Source organism: Felis catus, chromosome D4 (assembly GCF_018350175.1).
Source record: "Felis catus isolate Fca126 chromosome D4, F.catus_Fca126_mat1.0, whole genome shotgun sequence".
Lineage (NCBI taxonomy): Eukaryota > Metazoa > Chordata > Mammalia > Carnivora > Felidae > Felis > Felis catus.
Window position 1 is genome coordinate 14,202,159 of NC_058380.1, and position 14,533 is coordinate 14,216,691.

At 42.5% G+C, this 14,533-nt stretch overlaps 1 long non-coding RNA gene across 1 annotated transcript in view; it reads right to left on the reverse strand.

Moving 5' to 3' along the window:
• Positions 1-8,269: 8,269 nt before the first annotated feature.
• LOC123381624 overlaps positions 8,270-14,533 on the reverse strand; it is a 36,019-nt gene continuing 29,755 nt past the window's right edge. Inside the window, exon 4 of the long non-coding RNA XR_006588878.1 lies at positions 8,270-9,128. This is a non-coding gene — a long non-coding RNA (uncharacterized LOC123381624). The remainder of the gene's footprint in view (positions 9,129-14,533) is intronic.

Consider the following 14,533-nt stretch of genomic DNA (forward strand, 5'->3'; position numbering starts at 1 on the left):
ATATTTTTCTGGTTAATACTTCGAGTTAAAACAATGCCTTTCAGAATAAATAATTCACCCCAGTCCCAAGCGGTGAAGTAAGGACAAGAGTCCATAATTCCTTACAAAGAGAAAGAAAGAAAGACAACTGAGCATGCATTTATTTATCCAACAAATCTATATTGAGTTTCCACTATACACCAGGCCTTGTTCCAGGAGCTAGACACAGAACAAGGAACAAAACAGACAAAGTGCCTGCCACGTGGAACTCACTTTCCTCTGGCGATGGGGGGAGGAAGACAATAAACAAGTAAACAAACAATTATGTGATATAATGTCACAATGCAGTACGTGCCAGAAAGAGAGAGAGAAAGAGCAATGGGAAGGTTTTAGGACAGAAGAGAGTGAGGGAAGACTTGGCTGAGAAAGACGCTTGAACAGATGCCAGAATGGAATGAAGGAGCGAGGCATGCAAGCATCTGGGGAAAGAGTTTTCCAGGAAAACAGCACAGGAAATGCAAAAGCCCTGAAGAAGGAATGTGCTCCATGTGTTAGGAACAGCTAGGAGGCCACTGTCGTTGGAGGGAGGTGAACAAGGGAGACAGTGGAGCAAAGTCTAGGAGGTGTCCTGGAGTCAAACCATGTAAAGGCTTGGAGGACACAGAAGGGGCTTTGGATTGTCTCTAAGAATCATGGGACACCACTGGAAGGAGGCTTTTCAGAAGGGCAGTATCACGATCTGACTTATATTTTACATGACAGGTCACTCTAGCTGCTATGTTGAAAAGAGAACACCAGGCGCCTGGGTGGCTCAGTCGGTTAAGTGCATGACTTTGGCTCAGGTCATGATCTCACAGTTTGTGAGTTCTAGCCCCACATCAGGCTCTGTGCTGACGGCTTCAGATTCTGAGTCTTCCTCTCTCTCTGCCGCTCCCCTGCTCGCACTCTGTCTCTCTCTCAAAAATAAACATTAAGGAAAAAAAAAAGGGAAAGAGGAGAGACAGCAGGAGGGTGAGAGCGAAAGCAGAGAAGAGAAAAGAGAATGCGTATTTGTCCCTTTCTACATGGCACCAGTGATTTTTGGTGGCCCTGGGGAAGAGAAGATAGATATAAAAATTATTGGATCAAACTGAGTCCTTTAGACCAGTTCTACCGTATGTCACCAATATCCTGGAAATGAGACAGCAATCGCCCACTTAATGTTAGCTGGGATACTGTGATTTGTAATAATATATATTTTGTCTTTGTCCCCATTTCTGGCACAGGGCTTCTAAAACCCTTGGAACTTCCTAGCTAATGAGAGTGACAGCAGTATCTTTGGTTATATTAACAAGATGTCTTCAGGAGAGAACCTAAGGATGGGGGCTGGTTACCTGGGGAACCAGCCATGTGACCAGAGCCTTGCAGATTGAATCAATCTCCAGTGGTCAGTAATTTAAGAATAAAAATTTTTTAATTAATTAATTTATTTATTTATTGAGAGAGAGAGAGAGAGAGAGAGGAGTAAACAGAGAGGGAGAGAGAAAATCCCAGTTTCTGTGCTGTCAGTGCAGACCCTGACACGGGGCTCAATCTCACAAACCGTGAGATCATGACCTGAGCCGAAATCAAGAGTCAAAGGCTTAACCTACTGAGCCACCCGGGCACTCCTCCAATGGCCAATAATTTAATCCACCATTCCTTTGTAATCAAGCCTCCATGAAAACCCAAAAGGACAGGGTTCAAAAAACTTCCCGTTTGGTGAACACCTGGGATTCGGGGAGAGTGTCTTGCTCTAGAGAGACCATGGAAGTTCCACATCCTCCCTTGCCCCATACCTTCCTTGCCCTGTGCATCTCCTGAATCTGACTGCTCCTAGTTATATTATAAAATAAACCAATAATTTAGTAAGTAAAATGTTTCTTTGAGTTCTGTGAGCCCATCTAGTAAATTAGTCAAACGCAAGTTGAGGGTCTCGGGAACCTCCAATCTATAGCTGGCCAGTGTGAGGCTCAGGTGACAAACTGACTTGTGGTCGGAATGTGATGTGGGGAGGTAGGGGGTGGTCTTGTAGGACTGAGCCCTTAACCTGTGGACTATGACACTATCTCCAGGTAGTCGGTGTCTGAATTGAATTTAATTATAGGACAGCCAACTGGTGTCCAAAAATTGCTTGGTGGTATGTGTGGCGGCACATGTAGCCCATACCTCCTTGTTAAAAAAACCAAACAGTATTGCATTCTAACATCTAAAGGATTTAGGGGTCATGGCCTCCATCATATTTCCATTAGTTCACCAGTCTGGCACCTGTAGAATGCATCTGGTAGGACGATGTAGACTATTGCAAAGTGAACCAAGTAGTAAGTAGCCTGATCGCGGCTGCCAGGCCAGATGCAGTAACTTAGACAGAAGATGTTCACATGACCTCAGGCACATAGACTGTAGAGGACCTATCAAAAGACATTGGTAGACACAGTGCTTCTGTTGGACACGTGTACCCAGCAATATCAGTTGTAAGCACAGATGATAATCTAGCTTGACTTCTGAGACAAATCTCAGCACTGGAGGTCGAAACCGATAATACATCACTTTAGAAAGGTAACTGAGATAACAGCTGAAGTCTCTTTCTTCTTCCAGCTTGGAAGAGTATCAAGATATCTTTCCATCAGGGAAATACAAATCAAAACCACAATGAGATACCACCTCACACCAGTCACAGTGGCTAAAATTAACAAGTCAGGCAACAACAGATGTTGGCGAGGATGCGGAGAAAGAGGATCTCTTTTGCATTGTTGGTGGGAATGCAAGCTGGTGCAGCCACTCTGGAAAGCAGCATAGAGGTTCCTCAAAAAGTTAAAAATAGAACTACCCTACGACCTAGCAGTTGTGCTACTAGGCATTTATTAACGGGATACAGGTGTGCTGTTTCGAAGGGACACATGTACCCCAATGTTTATAGCAGCACTATTGACAATAGCCAAAGTATGGCAAGAGCCCAAATGTCCATCGATGGATGAATGAATAAAGAAGATGTGGTGTATATATATACATATATATATGTACACACACACACACATATATATACATATACACACACACACACACACACACACACACACACACACACAAAATGGAGTATTACTCGGCAATCAAAAAGAACAAAATTTTGCCATTTGCAACTATGTGGATGGAACTAGAGGGTATTATGCTAAGCGAAATCAGTCAGTCAGAGAAAGACAAATATCATATGACTTCACTCATATGTGGAATTTAAAATACAAAACAGATAAACATAAGGGAAGGGAAGCAAAAATAATATAAAAACAGGGAGGGAGACAAAACATAAGAGACTCTTATAGAGAACAAACAGAGGGTGGCTGGAGGGGTTGTGGGTAGGGGGATGGGCTAAATGGGTAAGAGGCATTAAGGAAGACACTTGTTGGGATGAGCACTGGGTGTTAGACATAGGGAATGTATCAGTGGAATCGACTCCTGAAATCATTATTGCACTATATGCTAACTAACTGGGATTAAAACAAACAAACAAAAAGGATATCTTTCCATAGATCAAGCTTGTATACTTGATCAGTTTTATATTACTTTTGTCAATATTCCTGTCCATATTCTACTTCAGCTTTGGATATAGCCACCAAGTGTCTAAACCCTGAATTTCTAGACAGTATTGCCCTCTCTCCAAATATTCACTTACCCTAGAAAGCCCTCATATTCCAACCACGACACTGGCTATAGTGTACGCCACCTGTCATTGTATAGGCCATCTGTAAATATCCCAGACGACAATCACCATTCGTGAAGCACTCTGAAAATATTTCTATGTCATTATTTTAAATAATTTCAATGGTTGGGACAATGAAAATTGATTTTGATTTTGCAAATGTGTTCTTTTCTATCCCAATCAGAAAAGAAGGACCAGAAACCATTTGAATTCACATGTAATAGACAACAATATACATTGATAGTTTTCCCTCAGTGTTATATATATTCTTTGAAGTTTGTTTGTTTCTTTGTTTCTTTGTGTATTTATTTAGTGGGGGGTACAGGAAGAATGGGAGAGAGAGAGAATCCCAAGCAGGCTTCTCACTGTCAGCGCACACCCTGACACAGGACTCGAACTCATGAACAAGGAGATCATGACCTGAGCCAAACTCAAGAGTCAGATGCTTAACCGACTGAGCCACCCAGGCGTCCTCCCTGTCAACGTTGTATTAACCTTCCTTCGTCACAATATAGTCCAAAGAAATCTAGACCATCTTAACAGACCACAGAACATCCCATTGATCTATTACACTGGTGACATTGTGTTGATTGGGCCGGATGGCCTCAGAGGCCTTGGTAAGACACAAGTGCTCCAGAGGGTGAGGGAGAAACCCTGTGAAGATTCATGGCCTGCCATATTTCTATTTGAAGGGGTATTTCATCTTGTATCTCCTACTGTGAAGAAGGAAGCACAGTGCCTTTTGGGCCTCTTTGGGTTCCAAAGGCAGCACATTGCACACCTAGAGGTAAGGCTTTGACCCGTATACTGAGTGACACAAAAGGCTGCCAGCCTTGAGTGAGGCCCAGGTCTGCATCAAGTCCAAGTGGTGGTGCCCGCAGTCCTGCAACCAGGCCACATGATCTGTCAGACCCTGTGGTGTCAGAGATACAGAGTGGTGTTTAAAGTCCCAGTAGAGAATCCTGGCACAGGCTACCCTCTCCAAGTATGGCCTCCGAGCTGTCCTCAAGTTGTGCCTTCAACAGGCTGTTCCAACACTCCCTCCACACTGCAGCTTCTGGCGGCATGGTATGTGAGAAGACGACCACGGACCCCCTCCGACATTTCCTATGCTATAAATTGAGTCCCCGGGCTGATGCAAAGTTGCGTGGGATCCCATACAAGTGACTTAAACTCTTTGTAAGCCCACAGACAGTGGTTCTGGCTGAGGCTCAGAATGCAGAGAAAGGCAAACCCAGGCTCAGAATATGTACCTATTCCTGAGACTAAACTGCGGGCATTTCCAGGATAAAAGGGACCCAGTACAGTCAACCTCTTCCCTAGGGTCTGTTGCTGGTAGTTGGACATCCATCAGTCTTGGTAAGTGGAAGTCAGTAATGCTTGTTCTCTGCCTGGTCTCCATTCCTACTACCATGGCCGCTTGATTTCATGTGTCTATCATGCCAGCACGGAAATGGCCAATGACAGGGACTGGCTGTCAGTCAACTGACCAGGTCGTTCTACTTGGTTGTTTAACTTGTCTTCTGCAGATGCTCTCTGAGAGATGTTAACATTTGACGTTTCATGCCCACTCCTATGCCCCCATGCCAGACCTCCTTGCCTGCAACGTTCCGATCTCTTTTTTCCTTCCAGACCCCTGGTCAATTGGCCAGGCCATTTGCCACTGCCCATGAGTTCATATATCTTCTAACATCAGGCTACTTCTCTTCTGCACAAAGTGGACCCCTCAAAGCTCTGCCCACTAGGAGGATTTTCCCTTGCAGTTGTATTTTAAGGCTGCTGAGGGGTCTGTAGAAAAGATACCATGAATTTTTAGCTTGCATGCACCTGCAGGGTGGACCCGTCTGCAAAACAAACTTGACCCATTTCTCATTCTTTAGTTGGTCATGCAGAATGCCCCCATACGGCCGTGAGCATGAGCAGAGAAGGGGCACTGAGGAAACAGTGGGAGGGATCGGGGCGTGGGGTCTGGGATATACTGCTCATGCAGCTTACTTGTACCCTCTGGTCCTGCTTATTCTCAATTCTGGAAGTAGCATCTTCATTTTATGATGGATTCCTGCCAGGACCCCCTGATTTATGGCTTGGTTGATCTGCCCCAGTTCATGAGGAGAAGTTTCACTGCATGATCACTCGGTGATCACTGACGGGCCTTCTGTCTCAACTAGAGCTTTACAGCATGGCAGGAGTCATTTTTAAAAGGCAGATTCTCTACCGATTCTCTACTGCAGATAGCATGGCCTTGCTCTCAATTCGCAAGGCCCTGAATTGCAATCCCCCACCGGGGTTTGCCAGCCTCTTTCCTACCGCTGATAGTTCCAATGTCATGGGGTCTGCAGGATCAGATGGCCTGAGTGACAGGGCTGCTCAGTCCTTACCCTGGACCTGATGCAGAGCACTTCCCTGCACAAGATCCCACCCAAACCTGGCAGTCTCTTAGGTCACTGAGTATAAGAATTGCAGCAATAACCAAAAAATACATATGCCTTCAAGTTTTTATCCTTCGTGACGAACGTGATAACGAAGGTGGTTAAAACCTGGCAGACCCAGCAGAAACATTTCAATTTGCATGTAGAAACCAAGCCTGGGTAAATAAAAGCTAGAGAATACAAACCCCAAAACCATCTAGGATCTTTTCCTTCTGCGGCATGCAAATATCAGACTTTCTAGTTGATTAGCCAGGCATGAGAGTTCTACCCTGAAAATAAAAAAGTGTATCCTGTTGTCTTTATATCTTGATCTCACATGGGTTCTCGTCAGATATTAATACACTGCATTTTTTTTAAGCGGAGGAAGTGGGGAGAGCAAATGATTTTCTCAAAGGCTCAGAATGCTACAATTCTCCATTTCCCTTCCCCACACACTCAGAAAAGATACCTGAGTATCTATCTGGCTGAAATGAGTAAAGTTTTCATTGACTCCAGTCTAGCAGAAAGGTCCCAGCAATAATCCCGTGTCCTAATTGTTCTACTATAAATAAAAGCTTAGTGTTTGTATATGTTTATTTTAGGGGAATCCACTTTGGAAAATGTTCAGAAAAGTTCAAGCTTGGCTAGTGTCATTTTTCTGTTCCATGTCCTTTAGCATAAGATTCAAATTCACTATGTTATCACAAGATAATACTTCTAGTTGCCATTTATTAGTGTTTATTATTATTTACTACTATAATATTATGCAAAGCATAATCATATTTAATTGGCCAGAAAAATCTAATAAAGTAAGCTTATGTGAGGGGTCTGGAAGGCCACTCCCAGGCTTACTGATTTGCTAGGAAAACTCATGAGTCTCAGTATATTTGCATTCATGGCTATGATTTATAACAGTAAGTGGATTCAAGGAAAAATCAGCATAGGGCAAAGTCGCATGGGGTGTAGTTTAGAGGAAACCATGAGCTTTCAAGAATCTTCTAGTACAGTCACACAGGACATGTTTAATTCTTCCAGTAATGAGTTGTCACAATGCATGTAAGAGGTGGTCTCCAAGGAAAGCTCATTAGAAGACTCAGTGCCCAGGATTTTTCTGGGGGACTGCTCATATAGGCAGTCTATGCTTAGCATACACTCAAAGTCCAGACTCCCAGAAGGAAACCAGGTGTTCAGTGAAAACCATATCATTTGCACAATTTCAGCACAGTGAACAACTCTTTAATAAGACAATAGTGGGGCGGCACGTGGGTGGCTCAGTCGGTTAAGCATCTGACTTTGGCTCAGGTCATGATCTCGCGGTTCATGGGTTCAAGTACCGCATCGGGCTCTGTGCTGACAGCTCAGAGCCTGGAGCCTGCTTCGGATTCTATGTCTCCCTCTCTCTCTGCCCCTCCCCCACTCATGCTCTATTTCTCTATCTCTCAAAAATAAACATTGGAAAAAAAAAAAAAGACAATAGGGGGAACCTTTACCAAACCCAACCTCCCAAGTGCCAACCCAGGGCCAACCTTGCAGGCAGGGCATTCTCAGTGTTATGTCTGTCTATGCCATATGTCTTTTAACCCTTTTCTGTATACAGGCATTATTAGCCTCCTTAAAATATATTTTACATGTTTATATCTTATATTTTTCTGTTCTATCCTACTTACATTATATATGTATTTAAAATATTTATATTATAGGGCGCCTAGGTGGCTCAGTAGATTAAGCATCCGACTGTTGATTTCGGCTCAGGTCATGATCTCATGGTTTGTGAGTTCAAGCCACGCATTGGGCTCTGTGCTGACGGCACAGAGCCTGCTTGGGATCCTCTCTCTCCCTCTCGCTCATTGTCCCTCCCCCACTCATATGCATGCTCTCTTTTTCTCTCTTTCAAAATAAACTTAAAAAAAATAAAAATCAATATTTATACTATACTTTTATATTCATATGTATTACCCACTTTTAAAAGATGTAAAACCAGGGGCGCCTGGGTGGCTCAGTTGGTTGAGTGTCTGACTTTGGCTCAGGTCTTGATCTCACGGATTGTGAGTTCGAGCCCCACGTCGGGCTTTATGCTGACAGCTTAGAGTCTGGAGCCTACTTTTGATTCTGTGTCCCTCTCTCGCTCTGGCCTTCTCCCACTCATGCTCTGTCTCTCTGTCTCTGTCTCTCTCTCTCAAGAATAAATAAAACATTAAAAAAATAAATAAATAAAAGATGTAAAACTGAAACTCAAATACATTAATATCTTGCTCAGGACCCTACAGATCATATATGGCAAGAGCCAGTATCACAGTATATTTGCCTCCAGAAGTCATACAGTTTACTATTACATTGTAATGTCTCAAATCCTAGCATCTAACATGCCTCAAATATGTTTTACATCAAGATTATCTTACTACATACAGATTCCTCTATGAATCAATTCTTGCACTGGTGATTATAGCTGCTATAAATCTACAGACAGAGGAAGAAAAGGAACAGGTTTTAGTCTCAGTATTTCTCATTTCTAAAAGATGCTTGAGAACTTCTGCTGTCCAGTACTGTTTCTAGGAAGCGTGGAAATGCTCACTCCATCCCAATAAAAACTGAAAAGCTGAGCAAACTAAAAAATCAACAATTCTCTTTAGATTCCTTAGAGAAGGGAAGTCACTGGGCAGACTGGTGAGCTTTCAAGAATCTTCTAGTACAGTCACACAGGACATGTTTAATTCTTCCAGTAATGAGTTGTGACAACGCATGTAAGATGTTGTCTCCCAAGAAAGCTCATTAGCACAGATTTTTCTGGGGGACTGCTCATATAGGCACTCTATGCTTCATCCCCAAATTGGAGAGAATGACAGGTAGATACAGAGGACTTACCAAAGCAGAAACCTCCATGGGAAATCAGTGTCAGGGTAGGGAAAGCTGAACTGTCATTGATGAATTACGAGAGGCTCAGCATGGACAAGTCCAGGAGATAAAAACTTGAGGGAAGTCAGTTATCAGGAGGACCCCCATCCTTCTATGTTTGACGTCCTGGAGCTCTACCAGGCAGGGGGGAGGAAAAAAAGAAACTATTTTGAAATACATCAGATCATTTCCTTCTTAACAAGGTCTGCCCTCAGGAGAGACTGTTTGACCAGAGCCTAACCTGCTGGGGTTTTATCAGAGCCCCAGTGTCTTGGGGAAAGGGAAATATCCAATTCCAACCAGCTCTAGTTTTCCAAACGGGAGAGAAGAAATACCCAGCGCCAGCCCCTTCTGGTCATCCTGTCCCACCTAAGGAGAGGAGACAAAAAAAGAGAGAAACACTTGCGAAGTTCACAGTCCAAAAGGCACAGCCTCCCTAAGAGCCTGAGACCTAATGAACAGTACAGAACGCTTCCCCTCCCCCACCTCATTATTAAAAGTAAATGGATGGGACAAACAAAAGAAAAACAGACTCAAATACGGAGAACAAACCGGTGGTTGCCGGAATGGAGGGGGGTGAGGGCGTGGGTGACATAGATAAAAAGGACATAAGAGGGACAAATCTGCAGTTATGAAATAAATGAGTCATGGAAATGGAAAATACAGCACAGGGAATAGAGTCAATAATATCGGTCAAAATGGATGAAGAAATAACATATGTGCATTTGTGAGCCTTTTGACCCCAAGATAAGGCCACCCATGAAAACAGGTTACCCACCCTCTTTGCTATATTAAAGCACAACTATGGAAAGGTAAACATGCTGTCTAAAAATAATAACGAATCAATGTATTCTTATCCACTTCTACAGGGCAGAGAGAATAAACCATGACAGGTAGCAGTCTAAACCACGGCGTTTGCTCTGCACGCTTCTTGCATTTGATTTGCGAAGCAGAAAACTATCCTCTTACAGGGCAGTTTTTACATATCCGCACAACAAATACTTTGATCAACTACCCAATCCTAACACAATGAGGAGTCATTGATGATTCATCTTCGGTCCTACGTGTTTCCTATCAAATCACAGAAGCTTTATACAGATGAACTCAGGTTTAGGCTGAAGGAAGGAAGTCAGTGGTTACCTGAGTCACCCCTTGGCCCATCTGTCCTTCCTTTGTCTCCCTGAACAATGCTTTTATGACCAAAATGCCACTCAGCCTTGGTGAAAATTTTAGCCCTATAATTTACAAATGAAGTGAGCTTGAGCAAGCTACTGTAACTTTCTGGATCTCAGTTTTCTCATTTGTAAAATGGGGATAAGTATAATATTTATCTCATGAAGTGACTATAAGGATTACATGATATAATGCATGTAAAACTGTTGCACACTGCCTGGCATTAAAAAAATACTCAATTTTATTAAACAAATTTTTTTTAACCTTTATTTTTTTGAGACAGAGAGAGACAGAGCATGAACGGGGGAGGGGCAGAGAGAGAGGGAGACACAGAATCCGAAACAGGCTCCAGGCTCTGAGCTGTCAGCACAGAGCCTGATGGCAGGGCTCGAACTCACAGACCGTGAGATCATGACCTGAGCCGAAGTTGGATGCTCAACTGACTGAGCCACCCAGGCACCCCCAAAATACTCAATTTTATTCTTTCTCACTATAATCACAAGGGTCATTAAGTGATCACTGGCAATCCTTTTCTGAAAACTATGCAATCTATCAGAACAGACATCTTTTCTTTCTTTCTTTCTTGCTTTCTTGCTTTCTTTCTCCCTTTCTTTTCTCCTCTCTCTCTCTCTCTTATTTTTTTACCAGTAGCAATTTATGTAATGTTAGCATTATTCCTATCTAAGGGGGCCAGATATTAGTAAAGTCATGGAAAAACCCAAATGGGACCTTTGGTGCCAAATGCTGAGAGTGTTGGGATCCATCTGGGACTTTTCCAGAGCTCATGAGCAAGAGCTGAATATCACAAGACGCCAGACAGCAGGAAAGGGAGCACCAGCTGAGACGGAGAGATAACTTTGGAACTAGGAAGAGAGGCTGCATTTGCTTAGCACTTTCTTGTAATCTTTCCTGATAAACTTCTGCTTATTTGGCATGTGGATTACTAAGGTGATGAGGTGATGGGAGGGAATTGTGCAACAGATGGTCCTAATAGGTTCTTTCTTTTTCTTTCTTTCTTTCCTTCCTTCTTTCTTTCTTTCTTTTTCTTTCTTTCTTTCTTTCTTTCTTTCTTTCTTTCTTTCTTTCCTTCTTTCTTTCTTTCTTCCTTTCTTTTTAATTACATTTATTTATTTTTGAGAGACAGAGTGAGACAGAGCACGAGCAGGGGAGGGGCAGAGAGAGAGGGAGACACAGAATCCAAAGCAGGCTCCAGGCTCTGAGCTGTCAGCACAGAGCCCAACACGGGGCTCAAACCCCCGAACTGTGAGATCATGACCTAAGCTGAAATCGAACACTTAACAGACTGAGCCACCCAGGCACCCCGGTTCTTTTTTGTTGTTGTTACATGTTTATTTATTTTGAGAGAGAGAGTACATGAGCAAGCGCACGAGCAGGGGAGGGGCAGAGAGAGACGGAGAGAGAATCCCAGGCAGGCTCCGTGCTATCAGCACAGAGCTCCATGTGGGGAGCTCTCACACTCATAAAGTGTGAGATCATGACCTGAGCGGAAATCAAGAGTCAGATGTGTGACTGACTGAGCCACTCAGGCACCTCAGTCCTAATATATTTAAACTTTAGTAAAGTTGCCTCCTTCGAGGTAAAGCTGTAACATACACACCTAACTGCCAAGACACCAGAGAGCAGAGTGAACTTAGACCGACTTATCTTTCCTACATTTCCTTGTGACCCAGCAAGCCACTGCTGGGGCCCAGCAGTAGGAGAGTTTGGCCAGGCGTGGGGAGGGTTGGTAGCAGTAAGAGTTTGCTTATTAAAGGATCTGGTTTTTACTGCGATGAGAATTTCACAATGTATACAAATATCAAATCATTGTGTTGCACACCTGAGACTAATATAATGTTATTGGTCAATTATGCCAGCATGATAATAATAATAAAGCCCTTCCCCCAAAAGGATCTAGAACATTTTGCCCTAAGGTTCTAAGAAAAAGCTGGAGATTTGGAGTCACAAAGATTTGGAGTTCAAAGCTTGCCTCCACTGCTTAATAGCTCTGTGTCCTTGGAGATGTTCATTCAACTCTGGAACCTGATAAAACAGGAAAATAGCAACTGATTTCACTACCTAAGGATTGTTATAAGAATCAAATGGAGGGGTGCCTGGCTGGCTCAGTCTGTGGAACACGCAATTCTTGATCTCAAGGTTGTAAGTTCAAGCCTCACGTTGGATGTAGAGATTACTTAAGCATTTTAAAAATCTAAGAATCAAATGGATTAACAAATGTGCAAACATGTTAGAACATGTCACACATCAAAACATTATTAAGGCACTACCTAAATGAATGCCTTGGAGTGAGGCTTCGTGCAACCTTTTCAGAGAAAGATGCTTCCTGCCTGCTTCCCAGAAGGAGCTGAAGGAACTGAATTAGAAGGTGACGCACTCCAACAATGCAGCAATTTAATGAGCACCCCAAATAAAAACTCTAGAAAAGGGGGCACCTGGCTGGCTCATTCAGTAAAGCACCATGACTCTTGATCTTGGGGTCATGAATTGCAGCCCTATGTTGGGTGTGGAGTTTACTTCAAAACAAAACAAAACATGGGGCTCCTGGGTGGTTCAGTCAGTTAAGTGTCGACTTTGGCTCAGGTCATGATCTCACAGTTTGTGAGTTCGAGCCCCGCATCTGGCTCTGTGCTGACAGCTCAGAGCCTGGAGCCTGCTTCAGATTCTGTGTCTCCCTTTCTAGTGCTCCCTCCCTCTTTCTCTCTCTCAAAAATAAATAAACATTAAAAAAAAAAAAAAAACCAACTAAAATAGAGATTGGAAGTGGTACAGGTCCCTTTAGACTTTACCTAAATAGAAAGAACCAACCTGTAAAATTTAGTGACACTTCAAATTTTTCTGAAAAATGCAGTTAGCAAGTATGGGTAAGGTTGTTAAATATTTTTTGGGGGGTGGCTGGCCAGCTCCGTTGGTGGAGCATGTAACTCTTGATCTCGTGGTCGTGAGTTCCAGCCCCACATTGGGTGTAGAGATTACTTAAAAATAAAAAATCTTAAAAAATTTTTTTCACATTGATTTTTCAACCTATTAAAAGGTTTGACAGGCCATGCCTCAGTTTCCTCGCAGTAAGTATTATGAGTTGTTACCAGGCAAAGGTCAAGGCTTCTGTCTTTGGAGTTATAATTTTTAATAATGTGCCTCTAGCTTTGAGATTTTTTTAAACAAGGAAATTAAGACAGAGAGCTTTTTATTTTTATTATATGATTAATTTTTGTCTCTGAGTATTTTTTCTGTGATGTGAGATACATAAGCATTAAGGGCTTAAATTTGCCTGTGCCCATTAATAACAGCAGAGCAAAACAAATTTCAACATACATGAAGTTGCCTCAGATAATTTTTTTAAACGTATGCTTCCATTTTCTATCTGTTCTATCTTCAAAAATGTCACATCCTTTGTGAGGAATGTGAACAAAATATAAAGGTATATTTCCATCTCTCCAGGATATATTTCACTTCATTAAAACCTAATATATAGATTTTATGTAGACTATTCTAAAATTATTAGAGTGCCTATATTAAGATATAATCAGTTTTTTTATTGTTGTTTTTATTGAAAAGAAAACTTTTTTTCTCCATAATAAGCCGTATTGTACAAGATTTGCAACAACATTTTCAAAAGAATTTTCCTCTCGGTATGAATAGTCTTTTTTCTTCTTAATTATGCAATAAACGGAACTATGCAAAAGAAGCCATTGGTTTAAAAATACATGGCGATATAAAAGACTTTTGTTTTCCCTTGCTTTGAGGAAATTCAATATAGTAGTTTAGCAAGGTTGGCAGGGGTGATCCTAAAGAGAAAAGGAGGCCCCTTTGCCCCACTTTCAAGTGTTTGAAACTGAACTTGCATTCTAGGCCATTTACTACGCGGGGCGCTTAGGTCCTTGAATTAGAATATTTTGTGTAAAGCGAGACCCCCCCCTTAAAAATTTTTGAAAAATATTTATTTATTTTTGAGAGAGACAGAGCGTGGTGGGGGGTGGGCAGAGAGAGAGGGACACGCAGAATCCAAAGCAGGCTCCAGGCTCTGTGCTGTCAGCACAGAGCCTGAGGCAGGGCTTAAACTCACGAAGTGGCCACCCCCCTTTTAAAGCAGGTGTTTCTTAATATATATGGGAAATAAAAATAAGGTGGTAGCAATTCCTACCACACTGTGATGTCAGTCTGCCCATGCCAGATTCTTCATATCCCCAAACACACTGGTCCCCAGTGATTGGCTGTGGGATAATCTCAGGCCTCTGTTGGTAATGACAGCATGAAAGAAAAAGACAAAGTGAGTATGGTTATTTTGATGCACCCTCTGTTAATGAATGACAACCAGATTACCTCTCTAGATCTGGTTCACTGTCAA